The following is a 16842-nucleotide window of genomic DNA, read 5'->3' as shown; positions in this document are numbered from 1 at the left end:
CCCCACCCCACCCCATGCCATCTTCCTCCCAGGTCCCAACCCCGTGGGAAGAAGCTTGAAGAAATCCAAAGAGTTGAACCAACATGACGTTGGAAGACCTGTTCCCACCTCACAGCGTGTCTCTCCTCGTCAAAGAAGTTAAAACCTGCTGCTTGGCCAGCTGGGTAAACTTGACGATAAGCAACGAAAGTGAATAAATGTCCAGACCAGTGGAGTCTGTCTGAAGTATCGACATTTCACTTATCATATTGGGTGGCATTCTACAGACAACAGAGAAATTGTTCTTGTGGAGACAAACCTGTCTTTCTTCTATCAAGTGCTCTTTCTGCTATAATGACCGGCTTGGCTGGGGTGGGAGGTGAAACAAGGTGAAATTATAAACCTCTGAGATATGAAGGCTCAGAAGCTGCCCTTTCAGACAAAGCCAAGCTCCGACCCTTTCTCACACTTCAAACTGAAACCTCTTTAAGCTTTGATAAAACACCAACGAACTGACATTTTGTTTCTCCCTTCTTGGTCAGATTTTGCTCACTTTGGGGCTCTCTCTGAGACCACTTAGGCCTAAGTCCGCCAAGGACAGCCTGGCCAGTGCAGTTCCAAATAGATAACGCTGGCCTTTAACCTCTGTGCTTTGCCAGTGCTGGAGGAACAGCTTGGGTTGCAGGATGCAGGGGGCACTATGTAGTGTACCCTGGGAGCCACAGGGCTGGAGACAGGACCAAGCTGTGCCACTAACAGATGAAGCTTAGGAACACCTTCTCCCTCCTTGGAGTCACTCGCCCCGTTGACACACTGGTATTGGAGATGATCCGTGAGTCTTAAACTTGTGTTAATCTGAACCCACCCCAAAGAATATGCCTTTGGCCACACTCATACCGACACATCATTTCATAAAAGGCATGAAGGTTCTTTCTTTTTTTTTTTTTAAGAGAGACAAGAGAGGGGCAGAGTGAGGGGGAGAGAGAACCTTAAGCAGGCTCCACACCAAGCGTGGAGGCTGACGAGGAGCTCGATCTCACGAAGTGTGAGATCATGACTGAGCTGAAATCAAGAGTCAGACGCTCAACCAACTGAACCACCCAGATGCCTGAGACGCATGAAGGTTCTTGAAACCCTCCATATCCATGGACTCCAATGCAAGGCCACAGGACCAGATGGCCTAAAGAGTCATCCTACTTGGTGGTAGCCCAAGTTCACAGTATAGTTGCATGCTATGACAGGACATGAATTCTAAACACATCCAGTTTAGAGCCCCAGCTCCTTCTCTCACTGGTTCCATGACATTCAGTGAGTTTTCTAACCTTTCCAAGCCTTGTTTTCTTTGTTTATGAAACAGTGAGATAATATTCATGCAAAGTTAGTTCTAGGCATTACATAACATATTGTATGACATCTAGAAAATGCCTGATTCATTTTTGCTTTCCTACCCTCTCCTTCTTCCTCCCATGACCTCTTAGGGGTGTTAAGTTCCTCTAAACCAGGAGCAGGAAAGCATTCAGGGCATCAGATTATTTAGGTGTCTGGGCAGGTCTGCGGGACGGGAAGATTACATGACTATGTGCCTCCAGAGAAAAGAGCACTAGAAATGGCCACCGAGAGATGAATTTACACTGCAAGAAACAATTCTTCACAAGCTGTGTGACTTTGATTAATCAGCCCGACCTCTCTGGGCTCTCCATCTGCTAGCAAAGACGATGGCACCTCCCTAACAGCCACCTCCTCAGAGAATTCCACCTTGCGGCCAGGAACTGCAGTGAATACTAGGCATGTGGTCCATCGTGAACGGCAGCTCTTTTGGGAGAATGATAGGAAATAAGCTATTCAGAAGGCCTTTTTATTTTATTTTCCTTTTTTTAAAAAAAATATTTATTTATTTTGAGAGAGAGATAGAGAGTGAGTGGTGGGGTGGGGGGGGGAGGGGGAGGCAGAGAGAGAGGGAGACAGAGAATCCCAAGCAGTCTCTGCACGGTCAGCATCGAGCCTGATGTGGCACTCGAACCCGCGAACTGTGAGATCGGGGCCTGAGCCGAAAACGAGAGTCCACGCTTAACTGACGGAGCCACCCAGGCGCCCCAGTGAAAGGCCTTTTTAAACCGTGAAACACGAGGCGGACATTTGAATCCCACCATTATCGGGGGGTCTCCAGAACTTGTCTTTCCCCCCTGTGAAAACAGGAGGGGCTTTTCCAACCAGAAGGTCGAACACAGAGGCCTGAAAGTAATGACGAGTGACACGACATCAAGGGCCATCTCGGAAACAAGAGGTGAATGCTAGTTTTAAGCTTCCTTTCCGAGAAAAACAAGGAAGACAGAAGGCGAGGCAATTTCTTCTCCTGTGTGTTTCCCATGATGTACGTCTCTCCTCAGTGACGGTCCAATTTACCCATATCTCATTTAGCACTCGATTTATAGGATGCTGCAGCACAACAGCCCAAATGCTGGCTGAAATGGTAAATTTAGTAATAAAATATCTAAATGGTTTATAAATACGGTGTTAGGGAGGCTTCGGTAGGTAAGGAGGCACACGGCTAGTCTAACGAAATCCCTGTGCTTCAGAAACTCTCCCCCAGACACCGACATCCAACACGTAGACCTTTTTGTCTTTATTGAGCTGAGCTGCCAACTGCAACATGTGTAAATACAGATTTAACAGGCAAACGTGCAGCCAAGCCCAGGACTGTAAGTGTTGGAAAAGGCAAATCTGTTTGATGAGCAAATAATGCGTGATCAATAAAGACTTGTTGAAATGAACAGAGAGCAGCTGCTTGCTGAACATCTAGCCTGGAGTACAGAGTGTGTGGGCTGAACGAGGAAAACACCGGGCAGGTGGGGGGCGGGGAGGGTTGAGGGTCAGGCCCAGGCAGGGTGTTTTAGAGAGGTGATGCTGGTATTCTTAACCAAGGTGGGCGATTTGGACGGAGAGTGGGGCAGGCTGTTCTCAAAGAAGGCCCTACCCGGGAGCATTCGGTATCTTATGACCAAAAAAAGAAAGGGAATCATGGACTGATTAGAAACAAGACCACACTTTGCAAAAATTCACATCTTTATTCACAGTGACCCAAAGATGGAAGCAATGGACGCACAGATAAAAACAAGATGCGGTATATCCATACAGTGGAATATCATTCAGCCCTAAAAAGAAAAGAAATTCTGGCGGGTGCTGTAGCATGGTCGACCCTCAGAAACATTCACAGTGAAGGGAGCCAGTCGCAAAAGGCCATGTGTCACATGATACCACATAAGGGAGGTGTCAAATCCACAAGGTAGTCAAATCCATAGAGGCAGAAAGCAGAATGATGGCTACCAGGAGTGTAGGTAGGGGAAATGGGGAGTTATTGTTTAATGAGTACAGACTTTCAATTTGGAAAAAAGAAACAGTCCTGGAGATGGATGGTGGAGATGTTTCCACAACACTGTGAATGCACTTAATGCTACTGACCACTTGAAAATGGTTCAGGGGCACCAGGGTGGCTCAGTCCGATCAGCATCCAACTTCGGTTCAGGTCATGATCTCACAGTTCGTGGGTTCCAGCCCCATGTCGGGCTCTGACAGTTCAGAGCCTGGAGACTGCTTGGGATCCCGTGTCTCCCTCCCTCTCCGCCCTTCCCCCACTCATGCGCGGGCTCTCCCTCTCTCTCTCGCTGTCTCTCAAAAATGAATAAACATTAAAAAAATGGTTCAAATGATAAATTTTATGCTATGCGCACTCTACCACAATAAAAGTAAATTAATATCTTTTAGCGTTTGTCCTATTCCAACTTGGATTTTAGCTGCCAGTGTGTTGGTCTCATTAGATCATCATTAGATGATCAGTAACTTGATATCAAGAAGTGGATCTTATTTATCTATGAATCCTTCTCTGCATCTAATGTAATGGTTCTCAAAACATGGTCTGTCAGCCGCTGGGGTCTCCAAGACCCTTACAGGATGTTCACAAAAATCAAACGCTTTTCATGATGTTACTAAGCCGTGATTTGCCATTTGCTATGAAAGAGTTATGACCTGCACTGATCCTACAAAAACCCATGGTAGGTAACATTGCTGGGGCCTTACCACAAGTCAGGCTGTGGCACCAAACCAGACTCATTTTATTCCGATGCACTTACAACTAAAGGAAGAAAAAAAAGTTGTACTTAAGAACGTCCTTGGAGGTGTCTGCATGGCTTAGACTCTTGATTTCGGCTCAGGTCATGATCTCAGGGTCATATATCAAGGTCGCTGATACAGTTTCAGATTCCACATCACCACGAAATTTTGAGAGACTAGGACTTGTTGAGTTTTGGTGTAGTATAAAAGAAGAACATTTGCAATTATCTGAAGAGGCAATGCTCTTGTTTTTTTCCATCTACAAAACTGAGTGAGACAGGACTCTCTTCATATACTCCAGTCAAAATAATATATCACAGCAGACTGAGTGCAGGAACTCCTATAGGAATCCATCTGTTTCCTATTAAGCCAGAAAGCAAAAGAGATTTGCCAGTGCGTCAATGACATTCTTCTCATTGTTTTCTGTTTTGGAAAATAGTTATTTTTAATAAAAAATACTTATGTAAACATGAAGCAGATTTCTGTTGCTATTGTTAAATGCGTTGTTAAGTATTATTAACGTTTTATGGTATTAATTTTTCATATTAATGGATGTAGCTCACAAAAGCAAAAGGCCTTCGGTCTCAGTCAATTTGGGGATGAAAATGAATCTTGAGATCAGAAAGTCTGAGATCCTCTGATCTAACACAAAGTCTTTACTACATGTCTTAATAAGTAAGTAAATGAATGAATGAACGTACAAATGGATGAATGAATGAATGAACGAAGACATTGCTGGCAAAAACATACGGTTATGTGTGGTAAAAAAAAAAAAAAAAAAAAAAAAAGACAGGTTGATGTGGAAGCCTTCCAGGGGGTCATCCAAGGTAGGAGAGTTATTGGTTCCTCATTTGAGGATTTCACAGATGGACAAAATTTTCAAACTATTTTGGGAACTCACATAGAGTGGCCAACTTTATATTTGGTCAAGTAAGGACATTGAAAAACTAACTACAAGTCTACCTTTGCCGCTATTTTGTCAAGACACTTTAACATAAAAAAGGACACAATCTTGGTATAAAGGACAGGCTCTAAATTGAAAAAAAAAATAGCTTTTTGGGAAGCTTTCCTTCTGGTCCTTGTTTTTCCTGCTTTGCCATGAGCTAGCGGACACTTTTCCCCTCGCCAGCCTTCATGCCCATCAACCCACAGAAGAGACCGGCAAGCTTCTCTACGAAGGACCAGATAGTAAAGACTCTGGGCTTTGCAGGCCACCTTGTCTCCGCAGCGGCTCCTCAGCTCTGCCGACCTAGCATGAAAGCGACACTGGGGCAGCGGGGGGGGGACCCCTAAACGAATAAGCATGCCTGTGTGCCAATAGAATGTTATTCACAAGACACCCGTGGAAGCCAGATGTGCTGACCCCTTATCTAGAGAGCTGGGTACAGGTACAGGGGATCCGGGGTCACCACGGGCTCTGGAATTGCAGACATGGCCGACATGACCATTTCTCTGACCAGTAACCCAGGAAAATCTGCTCGAGAAGCTGGCTCTCCTGTAGGGATACATCAGGCCTGTCCTTTCAGGCACCTGAGGAGTACGGGAGTTGAGAAATCGTCAGACCCCCCCTAGAAGGGCAGTATGAAAGCACAGTGACCAGACCCCAGCTCTCCTGGCATCAAAGGACAGTGGCCAGATAAAGAAATGGAAGAAGGGCAGATAAGAAACAAGCAAAAAACCCCAGAAGAACCTCATCTGTGACTTTCTTTCAGAACGAAAGCATGCATTTTTAGAAAGGGAGTCTCCACTGCCATCTCCCCCCCACCCCCAGGATGCCAAGATTTGCCAGGCAGGCCTCTGCCAGCACAGGCACATCCTCCCCCCAGCTGCCGATCTGCCCAGCAGATTAGGGACGCGCGCATATGGCGGCAAAGGCAGGGGAGAATGAGCCACATCGGTTCTGACATGTGAGGGAGCACCGGAGCTGCGACCATATGGCCTGAAAGAGTCTCTAGGCATTTCACGGGACATTTCATGCAAGTTGAGACTGAGGCATTCAGGAACCTGCATCCGGAGAGAGAAAAAGAGAAGCTGCAGAAAATATCTTCCTTTAAAATAGTCACAACAAGCGGGACAGAGAAGAGTTCATATCTGAAGAGTAAGGAACTCATTCGAATCACTGAAGAAAAAAAGGTGAAAACCCCAAAAGAAAAGCAGAAAACAACACGGACCCAATAGCTCGTAAAAGAACCACACGCGGTCACTACCCTAAAAATGACATGTGTCTTTACTGTTAATAAGCAAATGCAAATTACCATATGACACATCTTTACCCATGTTTTGAAAGAATACTACTTAATGCTGGTGTGAGTGCAGTGGGAGGGGGCACTCTGCATATTGCTGGTGGGCACGTGAATGGGTCCACACCAGCTGGAAATCAATCTGGTAACACATACGGAGAATTATACACATAGTCATAATCTTCAACTCAGCAATCCCACTTCTATGAATATGCGGAATAAACTAACACCATCACCTCCCTCTGACGGCACATCTACCTCTATTGATACAATCCGCGCTGCTAATCCACATCAGCTTTTTCTGAGAGTTTCACAAGGCAATCATGGCAAACTGCAAATTGAAACTTGAACGTGTCCTTTTCGCCCTCCACCAGTGATGCTGTAAACTCACATACCCCTAGCCTCCTTCCTACACGTGGCTAAGTTTTGGGGATCCCTGAGCAGAACTCAGCATCTATTCTTGGTTGAATCAGCTCATCACTCAATCATTTAGATTCTAGCCCTGTCATTCAAAACAGCCCCAGCTACTCCCAGCCTAGTGTCATCTGTGAATGACATCAGTCAACCTGCTTCCCCGGCACGGTCATTGTCCACATTCCCAGGACGCTGTTAAGGACGGAGCCCGATGGCTGGCCAATGGACGTCTTCTTCCACAGTATTGCCAGCCCATTAAAAAGCAGTCAGAGTTGTTCAACGTGGTACTTACTTAACTTATTTGGACCCGTTCCTCCGTCTTGTCCACCCGGTGACTGTGAAAGGTATTGTCAAATGTCTTGCAGAAGTCCCCCAGGACAACTAGAGAGGGCAGCGGGTGACAGTGTTTCTCTGGGAGAAAGAAAGTTTCTCCACTCCGCCTAGCACTGAAGCATGGGCTTTCCTGTGTACCCCTGCCCAGAACCCCGCTTCCTCTCTCCCCAACTAGCATCTTCCGGGGCCTTGCTCATAGCAACCTTTGACCTAATTTTAAGTGCATGTTAGCTAACGTAACCTTGGCTACAAGGTAGAGACACCAGGTCAGAACCGACATTCCAGGTCAGGGATTAGAGTCCTCACTTTACCATTTACTACCTGCATGACCTTAAACAGGTCCCTTAATCCTTCAAATCTTGAAATCCCTCACCTGTAAAGTGGACATAATACACCCCGTTCCCCCACCCCTAGGGTGTTTGTAAAGCTCAGTGAGACGGGATGGCAACATGCCTTGTACACCCAAGAGCTGCGTAAGCAGGGCTAACTTGTTCATGTTACCGTTACCGCCGCTAATAAATCGTGTTCTTCCTATTTGGTGTAGTAGCGGGTAGTCTTTCTAGAGTGGTTACAAACATATGACGTGTGAAAAGATCTAGCCAGTGGTGCAGCAGCCTGGAACAAAAGGCACTTGTTCTTAGAATCCTTGAATTTGCCCCCCTTGAGAGCCAGCGGAGCCCCCAGTCCCTGGAGGTGAGAAAGCCTGCGTCCCAAGGGACAGGCATGTGTCGAGAAGCACACAGTGAACAGATGGAAGATGGCGCCATGGCCTTCTCACATGGCCCCCCAAACTATTCTCCCCGTCACGTGCCTTCAAAATCACTCATTTCAGGGGCTCCTGGGTGGCTTAGTTGGTTAAGCATCGGACTGCAGCTCGGGTCACGATCTCGTGGTCCGTGAGTTCGGGCCCCGCATCGGGCTCTGTGCTGATGGCTCAGAGCCTGGAGCCTGCTTTGGATTCTGTGCCTCCCCCTCTCTCTGCCCCTCCCCTGTTCATGCTCTCTTATCTCTCTCTTAAAAATAAATAATCACTGGGGCGCCTGGGTGGCGCAGTCAGTTAAGCGTCCGACTTCAGCCAGGTCATGATCTCGAGGTCTGTGAGTTCGAGCCCCGCGTCGGGCTCTGGGCTGATGGCTCAGAGCCTGGAGCCTGTTTCCGATTCTGTGTCTCCCTCTCTCTCTGACCCTCCCCCGTTCATGCTCTGTCTCTGTCTGTCCCAAAAAAAAATAAATAAACGTTGAAAAAAAATAAAAATAAATAAATAATCACTAACAAATTTGATGAAAAATATATATTCAAATACAATCCAAGGGAACAGAGCCAGTCTTGAAGGGTCCACGCAAGGCTCATTAACATTCACTTGAGTGTCTTGTCATAGGCGGTTACCATCTTGAGGGGCGATAGGTGCAGAAAGGGGCAGTAGGAAGCCCATATCACACCTGGTCTCCACTGAGCCTGCCCCCGTGGTGACTCCGCCTGGGAGGCCTCCAGCCCACAGTCCTGCTTCCAGGTAAGGAAGCTTCGTCCTTAAGTCCTCTCTCTCTCTTACGTCACAAGGCAGGGACTTTCAACTCTGGTTCCCTGGTGACTTCGAGAGTCCGGAACTGTGTCTGGCTCACAGTGGCGCTCCGATAAATTCTGCAACTGAGTAAATGTGTTTGTTGAATGAACGGATGAGGTTGGGGGAGGGTGAACTGACTTCCCCAAGAACCCCGGGTACCAGATGGCAAGAACTCTGAGATGGAACTGCTTCTTCCTCCCTCCCACATCCAGCACTCACTTTACAGAATCGCGGGATCCGAAAGACAAACAGACCTGCCCAGAGTACATTTTTCCCAACAGCCTTTGAAGTCCTTGCCTTTCCACGCTTACTTTTCTTGGCAGCCACACACACCATTTTCAGTCACCCATCATTCAACAAAGATTTGAGGACTGCTTATTTTATGAAAAGCAGAAAGTTAAGTAATGCAACATCTCTGACCTCCTAATCCCTTCCCACCTCCGGTTCTGAGATGGAAATCCCACTGGGGTTTGGCAACCTGCCCGTAACTCTACCAGGCTCGACACAGGAGTCCCAGCAGGCGGTGGCTGCTCTGTCCCTTCTCAGGCTCTGATTTTCCAGGGAGGATATTTTGACCAAGAAACTCTATCTGGCCCCAGGTGCCACATCACACATAGGGACAAGGGTGAAACTGTGTCACAGCTGTTGGAATTCCGCAAGGAGAAGGTGAGCACAAACGCCAGGGTGGTGATGGCTCCGCAGGGGGTCAGCCCGTTATACAGGATTCCTTGGGACTTGGGGTTCTATCAACATAGATCCACTGAACTCACCTCCTCCCTATGACCTGGCTGGGAAGCCAAGGTTTAGCTATCAGCTTACTTTAGGTGGAAAGAACTTCAGGGGCGCCGGGGTGGCTCGGTCGATTAAGCGTCCAACTTCGGCCCAGGTCATGATCTCGCGGTTGATGGGTTCGAGCCCCGTGTCAGACTCTGTGTTGAGAGCTCAGAGCCTGGAGCTTGCTTCAGATTCTGTGTCTCCCTCTGTCTCTGTCCCTCCCCCGCCTGCTCTCTGTCTTTCTCTCAAAAATAAATAAACATTTAAAAAAAATTTAAAAAAAAAAAAGAGCTTCAGCAAGCCCTCTTGTCTTACAGAGAAGGAAACTGATGCTCGGCGGAATGAAACCGCACCCCCAGGGCACCTCTGGAACAGCAGAAGTAACAAGAACTTAGACCTCGGTCATTGGTCCACTGCTGCCTCAAAGGCCACCCGGACACTATGTAGGAGTTCATCCGCTGCACAGTTTCACTGCAAGTTAAGCAAATAATTTCTCTCGCCTCTGTGTGGCTGAGAAATTGTGTTTTTCATCAGGGAAAGGATTGAGTCCATTTGGGGACAACCTTAATATGGAATATTATGTAGCCAATAAAGCTCATATGTTCAGATCATATTTCAAGGCATGTGGCAATGTTCATGAGGTAACGTCAAGTGAAAGGAGCAGGCGACCACTTCATACACGCACAATGAACCCTAATACTGTGCCTATATGCAGTATGTCCTCTCTAATGGCAGTGATTTTCGGATGCACCGCTGGCGTAATAATATTTCCACAAAAAGGAAACGTTAAAGCAACTCTGAGAAGCATCCTGGTTCCAGAAACATTAAAGATGAAAAGTGAGCGGAAATGTGACATAAATTTATCACACAAATGTCTGGCGTGTGTGCGCGTGCGTGCATGTGGGTGCGTGCGCGGAAACATTAGACCGACAAGAAGTACATTAAATATTTAATAGTGGTTATCTCCGAGGAAAGGCTTTTATTTTTATTTTATCTGTTCTTGTAAGGATTTTTTTTTTTAATTTTGTCTCTGGTGCGTACATCAGAATAACAAACTTCAGGTAGAACGTGAAAAGCAAAGGTAAGAAAAACGCACGCGACTTTTTGACTCACGCAGGACTGCGATTTCCATTTCCCAGTCTTGCTGCTTTTTTAACTCTTCTTTATTTTGTTATGTTTCTCCCCTCTGGTTTCTAAGCACAGTTTAACATTCCATCTTCCATGAACTATTAGAAGGTTGTCATAATGCTTTCTCCACTCTGCTGCCTTTTAGTGGTATGTCCTTGGTTTTCAGCCAACGTCTCTTAGGAAAGTCAGGTACAATTTCTTGGTGCAGGTGTCACAGGCACATTTTTTTTTTCAACGTTTATTTATTTTTGGGACAGAGAGAGACAGAGCATGAACACGGGAGGGGCAGAGAGAGAGGGAGACACAGAATCGGAAACAGGCTCCAGGCTCCGAGCCATCAGCCCAGAGCCCGACGCGGGGCTCGAACTCACGGACCGCGAGATCGTGACCTGGCTGAAGTCGGACGCTTAACCGACCGCGCCACCCAGGCGCCCCTCACAGGCACATTTAAGATGCCACCCTGCTCTGCGAGCAGAGGCCTATGTAAAAAGTACCCCTGGGAAAAATTGTTTTGACTCCAGTGCTAAGAGCATCTTAGCATGTTTGGGTTTTTTACTCTAAAAAAATCACAAGTATTCTCTTTATTATATATTATTTCCCCTTTTCTCTACCTGCTAAGGAACTCAGTCAATTTTGAAGCTCAAATATGATAACTCTGTTGGTCCCTGGGGTGGGGCTATTGGTGTGCTTTCCCCCCCCCCCCCACCTTGGTTCTGATTCTTGAAATAAAATATTCGATTTTACTGATTTCCTGTGTTCTTTTGTAAGAAGTTGCAAATCATCGGTGGGAAAGGCACGGAGTAAGTAAATACATATACTCAGTGAGCTCTTGCCCTGACTTCACCGTTCACACCCGCCCTTCCCCACACCTGCTGTAGATCCATCCATCAACGATCCTGTCGGTTATGATCCTGAAACACGTTCGCCGTCTCCACGGTCACCCTCCTGGCCCGGGCCACTGGACAGGGACCAGCCTCCTCGCCAGCCTTTCTGCCTCTTCCCCTTCCCTCCTCTGTTCCACTTACTTCCTCAGAGAGTTCCTTCCACCACCACATCAAAGCAGGCCCGCTCCCCTCTACCCACCCCAGCGCCCTCTTTACCTCCTCCGTGGCACCTCCGATGCTTGAAATAACCTTCATTTCTTCCCCGGGCTGTTTTCCTCTCTCCTCTTGCCCGACCCTAAGGTGAAAGCCCCATCTTGTTCCCTGCTGCCTCTTCAGTGCCCAGGACCGCCTGGCACATTGTGTGGAGAGTGAAAGCCTGGCTCACCTCCAGCACCCACCTCGTACAGGGCGACAGCTCCCCGTGCACGCGGTTGTGTCTTCCAACGATGAGCAAAGCGCCATCCTGCTGGCCTTCAGCTCTCAGCATGGGGCTCTCCGGACCTGTGTGTGGTGGGGGACGGTTGCCACAGTCCCACCCGCCTCCTGGGAGGTGGGAAGGAAGGGCTGAGAGGAATTAGACTGTAGTGTGAGGACCCACCCAGGCCAATCGGCAGCAGGATCAGGGCCACTGCCCCAAGTCCAGAAAGTCCTATGGCTCCACAGATTGCCCCAAGGGTGACTCTCTGTCCCTTCAGGGGACTTCATTTGCCAGACATTCAAATGCCATATTAAAATTCTTGTCCCTGTGGGCACCTGGGTGCTCAGTCAGTGGAGGGTCTGACTTTTGATTTCGGCTCAGGTCATGATCCCAGGGTTGTGAGATTGAATCCCATCTCAGACTCCACAGTGGGTATGGAGCCTGCTTAAGATACTCTCTCTCCCTCTGCCTCTCTCTCTCTCTCTCATAAATAAATACATACATACATACATACATAAAAATTTCTAAGATTAAATTAAATTTAAAAATAAAATAACAATTCTCCCTGAAGGGGCAAGGATCCCCAAAGAGAGCTCACACACTCTAAGAAACTTGCTCATGAAGATGACTTTTTTTCCTCTAATGCAATAAGAAACCATGTCCTTGGGGCATCTGGGTGGCTCAGTCAGTTGAGCATCCGACTGTTGGTTTTGGCTCAGGTCATGATCTCAAGGTTCATAGGATCGAGCCCCACGTCAGAGTCTGCACTGATGGTTCAGGAGCCTGCTTGGGATTCTCTCTCTCTTCTCTCTCTCTCTCTCTCTCTCTCTCTCTGCCCCTACCCTGCTCATGCTCTCTCTCTCTTTCTCTCTCTCTGCCTCAAAATAAATAAACATAAGAAGAAAGAAAGAAAGAAAGAAAGAAAGAAAGAAAGAAGAAAGAAAGAAAGGAAGGAAGGAAGGAAGGAAGGAAGGAACTGGGACCTTCTTTTCCCTGGAGGCGTCCTCCCTGTGAATTGGGCACATAGGTCCAGCGGAGGCCAGAACTCTTGCCCTCACCTGCCCTTTTTGCCCAGAAGTCTTGCCGGCTCCGCACCCTGCAGGCAGCCCTCTCTGCTCTTCGCTGGCTCGGCTCCAGGAAGTTCTCACTGGCCCCAGGAAGACATTCACTCCCCCACCTCCTTCAGAAGAGAGTCTACCCACGTATTCTAGGAACTGGTGACAACCCCCAATCCCTTTTGTTACCACCTTGTCTTAGGGTCACCAGTGCAAATCAAGGCCAAGGTAGAGCCCCGGGGAACCTGTGGTTTCCAAGCTCCATATGCAAATCCCTCTGGCTTCCCCCAGGTAAGCAACTTCACTGGAAGGTTACTGGGGCGCTGGTAAGCTTGGGGCACAGGCCCTGAAAAAAATCCCCCAACCTTTGTGGCCCGGGAATATCGGTACTTGGAGAAGAGCCAGAGCATCTGGAAGGGGAAGAAAGTGCCACACAGTAGTCCCATGAGGGTGTAGAGGAGGTGGGGTAGAAAAAGAGGCAAGACTTCATCCTGATGACGCTTGCGGCTTGGAGAAACTGGGCCTCAGAGAATCTGGTTTGTGAATCCCAGGCAGCTTTAGTAACCGCTTAGACCCTGCTGTGCCTTCAGCCCCCAGAGCCTGCCCAGAACCCCTGGGAATCTGGGAAAAAATTCCAGGAGGCTAGACATAAAATATACTTTGTTCCCACTTTCCAGCTAAGGAAGTTGAGGCGGAGGGGGTTATGCAGCAGCATGTAAGGCCAGCCCAAGTCCTCTGGCTTCCATCCGCCACATCCCACGGCTGCACCCAACATAGATATAAGATTTCCATTTCCTTCCCTCTTCCTGCGGGGCCCAGCTGAAATCTATGTCATACACATGTATGAAATATTTAAGCCTCTCCTGAGGAGCCTGGTGTCACTTCTAAATCAATTTATTCTAATCTAATCTTCATCTGCCATGGTTTCCTGGGCCAGCGCCATCAAGGAAACCTCTTGGCAGGTGAGAGAAACTGAAAACACAGAACATTTGTTTTTAATGGTTCCTCCACAGCCGGCAGTTTCCAATATGGCAAAGTCCACGCAAACCATGAAATATGACTGGTCTCTGGAAATGACCCCCGATACACTCTGAGATCCGTGCAGATAGATGGGTGCTCGCCAAACTGCGCGCATAAAGTTGTCAGGAGCCCCCTAAAACTGTAACGCGCGCCGAGGCGAAGTCAGAAGGCCGGCGTGCCTGGCCAACAGCAGAGGGAAGGCCATGAGAGATCCTGGCAGGAGCGCAAGGCGCGGCCAGTCATCATGTTCCTAAGTGGACTTTTCATAGCTGCAGCCATAAAAGGCACAGTTTTCTCCATCTCTGCCTGGGATTTAATGGTATTCGCTTTTATTCCAGCTCCTTTTATTTTGATAGGAATGCTCCAAAAGGCAGAAACTGGCCTCACCTTGCTTTTCCATCAGGCTCAGCTGTGGAACACCAGAAGGAAACTCCAGAAGAGGTTGGGCCCCGGGTCCAGGAAGCCTCAGGGGGCCTCCAGGTGACTGAAGGGCCCAGAGGGTGACGTGCCGGGGAAGGGGACAATGGAAGCCTCTCTCACTGGACCCGGGATTCTCCAAACCTCCACCTAGAGGTTTCCCGCCATGCTGAACTATCTGCTTCCTGCCTTGTCGCCAGCCCGTCCCAGCCAGAATACCCACCGGGCCCCCGTGTCCGGGCAAGCCATCCACAGCTTGGACCGGCAGCGCATCCACAGCTCTGCCCCCGCAGGCCTTGACCGCAAACCTTGACAGCCTGGCAGGACTGGGATAAGCTGGGACTTCGCAGTCTCACTTTAGACCCAGAGTCATCATCCCCCCCCCCACCCCCACCCCAATAAGCAGTGGGGCTTCTCTATATTCTGTGTCTCTGGGTTAGGGAGTGAGGTCCCACCTTGAGCCCAACCTGAATGAGTTGCTGTGTCTCTGCCACCCACTGTGGCAGGGTCAGGAGCTGTCCCAAACTTTCAGGAACCCGACGCCTCCCCTACCTGACTGGGAATTTAATGTTCGAGAACTCGGGCTCGACCAGAATGGAGTTCACGTCTCATCTCTGGCATCTCCTAGCTGTGTGATATCGGGACATCACTCCACTTCTCTGTGCCTCGGTTTGCCTATCTGGGAAACGGGTATAACGACCCTAATCCCCATCCGAGAAGTGAATGACATTGTTCACGCAGAGCATGCTGGGCACCGCCTGGCGATAAGAAACCTCCAATCGTGGCAGCCATTGTGGGTGTCTCTCAGTGGCACTAAACCTTGTTCTCTTCCCCCTTACAGAGACAAAGAGGGCATTCCTGTCCCTTGTGGTCGGTGACTCTTGGCCAGCTGGTAGCGAGCAGAAGTGACCCTTGTCACCTTTGGTATAGGACATGTGGGAACAGTCTTGCTTTGAGCACAGCCTCTGCCCTCCGTTGGTGAGCACTGAAGCTACCTGTCCTGAGTCCTCACTAGATGATGGGCCTTCACCAGCCTGGGTCTCTAAGAGAGTCTGTGGAGCATAGCCCTTTACCAGCCCCAGCTGGGCCTGACCTGTGAGCCAGAAATAAATCTTGAGGCCACTGAGACCCGCTACCTCACTGTTAACTCCTGAAAAACACCCCATCCAACGCCCCCTTCCCCCAAGTGAGCACCAGGCGCATGGCGTTTGTTCTGCATTTTGGACGTGGGGTTTGGGCTTTGAATGTCCCGCGTTTTCTCCTTTCTCATCTCCTGACAGTGAGCTGCGGCCCTCAGCTGCCCCCTGCTCCCTGCCGACCCACACTGCTGAGAGCTGAGCCTTGGCCCGGACCAGGGCAGCAGCAGCAGGAGAAGCCAGGGAGGGAGAGAGTTGTCTGGAGCTCCAGATGGATCTTCCTCCTCCGGGCCTGAAGCACTGGGTTGGATTCCCAGCCCAGGACGGCAGAGGCGCCTGGCACAGGCTGGCAGCAGCCGCGGCTCCCTTGCCCGTTCCCTCAGTTCCACAGCCGGAAACCCTTTCCAGGGAGATGCAGTGAAAGGTCACTCTAACATCGTGCTTCTTCTGAATCAGCCGGGCTTTCATTACTCTGATGGGACCTGGAAGCTAAAACAGGCAGAATTTTCCACGGGGTTGTGGCAAATCAGAGCTGGAGGAACCACCCACATCAACTGCATCGTGCGGAGTAGGCAACTGGGGACCAGAGAAAGGATGGGGCTCGCCCAGGGGTACGGCAAGGCAGGGACCGCCGTGAAACAGAATCTTGCTGTCAGTTTAGACAGTGAACACAAACAGGACAGGACTCTCATCCAAGGAGGCAGCCTCCACCCGATCGGGGATGTCCATTCTCTGAGATCACGGTTTCCTCTAAGACAGAGAATCCGGAGGGGCTAGCTGCGTGGCTGTGCCTGCCTGGGCCCGCAGCTTCCCATGTGGGCGTGAGCTTTCCAAGTGCCCAGGAGGATACACGGCCGGTCCACTGCCCTCACCTCCCATCGGTCTCACCCAGGCGCTGAGCTCAGGGCAGCCATGAGACAACCCAAACATGAAAGAGTCTGAGGCCAGAAGGCAAGCTGAAGTCTGTGGCTGGATGAGCGCCACTGGGCCACTCTTCACAGCCCACTCTCCCAGAGGTCATCTGGCCCCGGCCAGATCCCCGCTGCCATAGGTGGCACACTACCTCCCACGCTGCTGTTCCCCTCTCGGATCTGTCTCCATATCTGACGGGATGTCTCCCTCTGCTCCAGATCGACCCTGTGGGACCGTGCCGAACCTCTAGCCTACGACAGCCCTTCTAGAATGACAAGGCTCTTGTGAATCCTCTCTCTGGTGTGAACAGTCCGAGGCTATCATGGAACTGGGAGCCCTATCTCCTCTCCCTCAGCCCCGTGGCAGCTCAAAGTGTGCTCCAGTAGCCTGGTGTCCCCAGTACCTGGGAGCTGGGTGCCAAGTATCAGTCCCACTCCAGACCTACTGAGTTAGAACTCACATTT

The sequence above is a fragment of the Prionailurus viverrinus genome, chromosome D2, assembly GCF_022837055.1.
Source record: "Prionailurus viverrinus isolate Anna chromosome D2, UM_Priviv_1.0, whole genome shotgun sequence".
NCBI classification, from domain to species: Eukaryota; Metazoa; Chordata; class Mammalia; order Carnivora; family Felidae; genus Prionailurus; species Prionailurus viverrinus.
Note: the sequence above shows the minus strand (reverse complement) of the source record.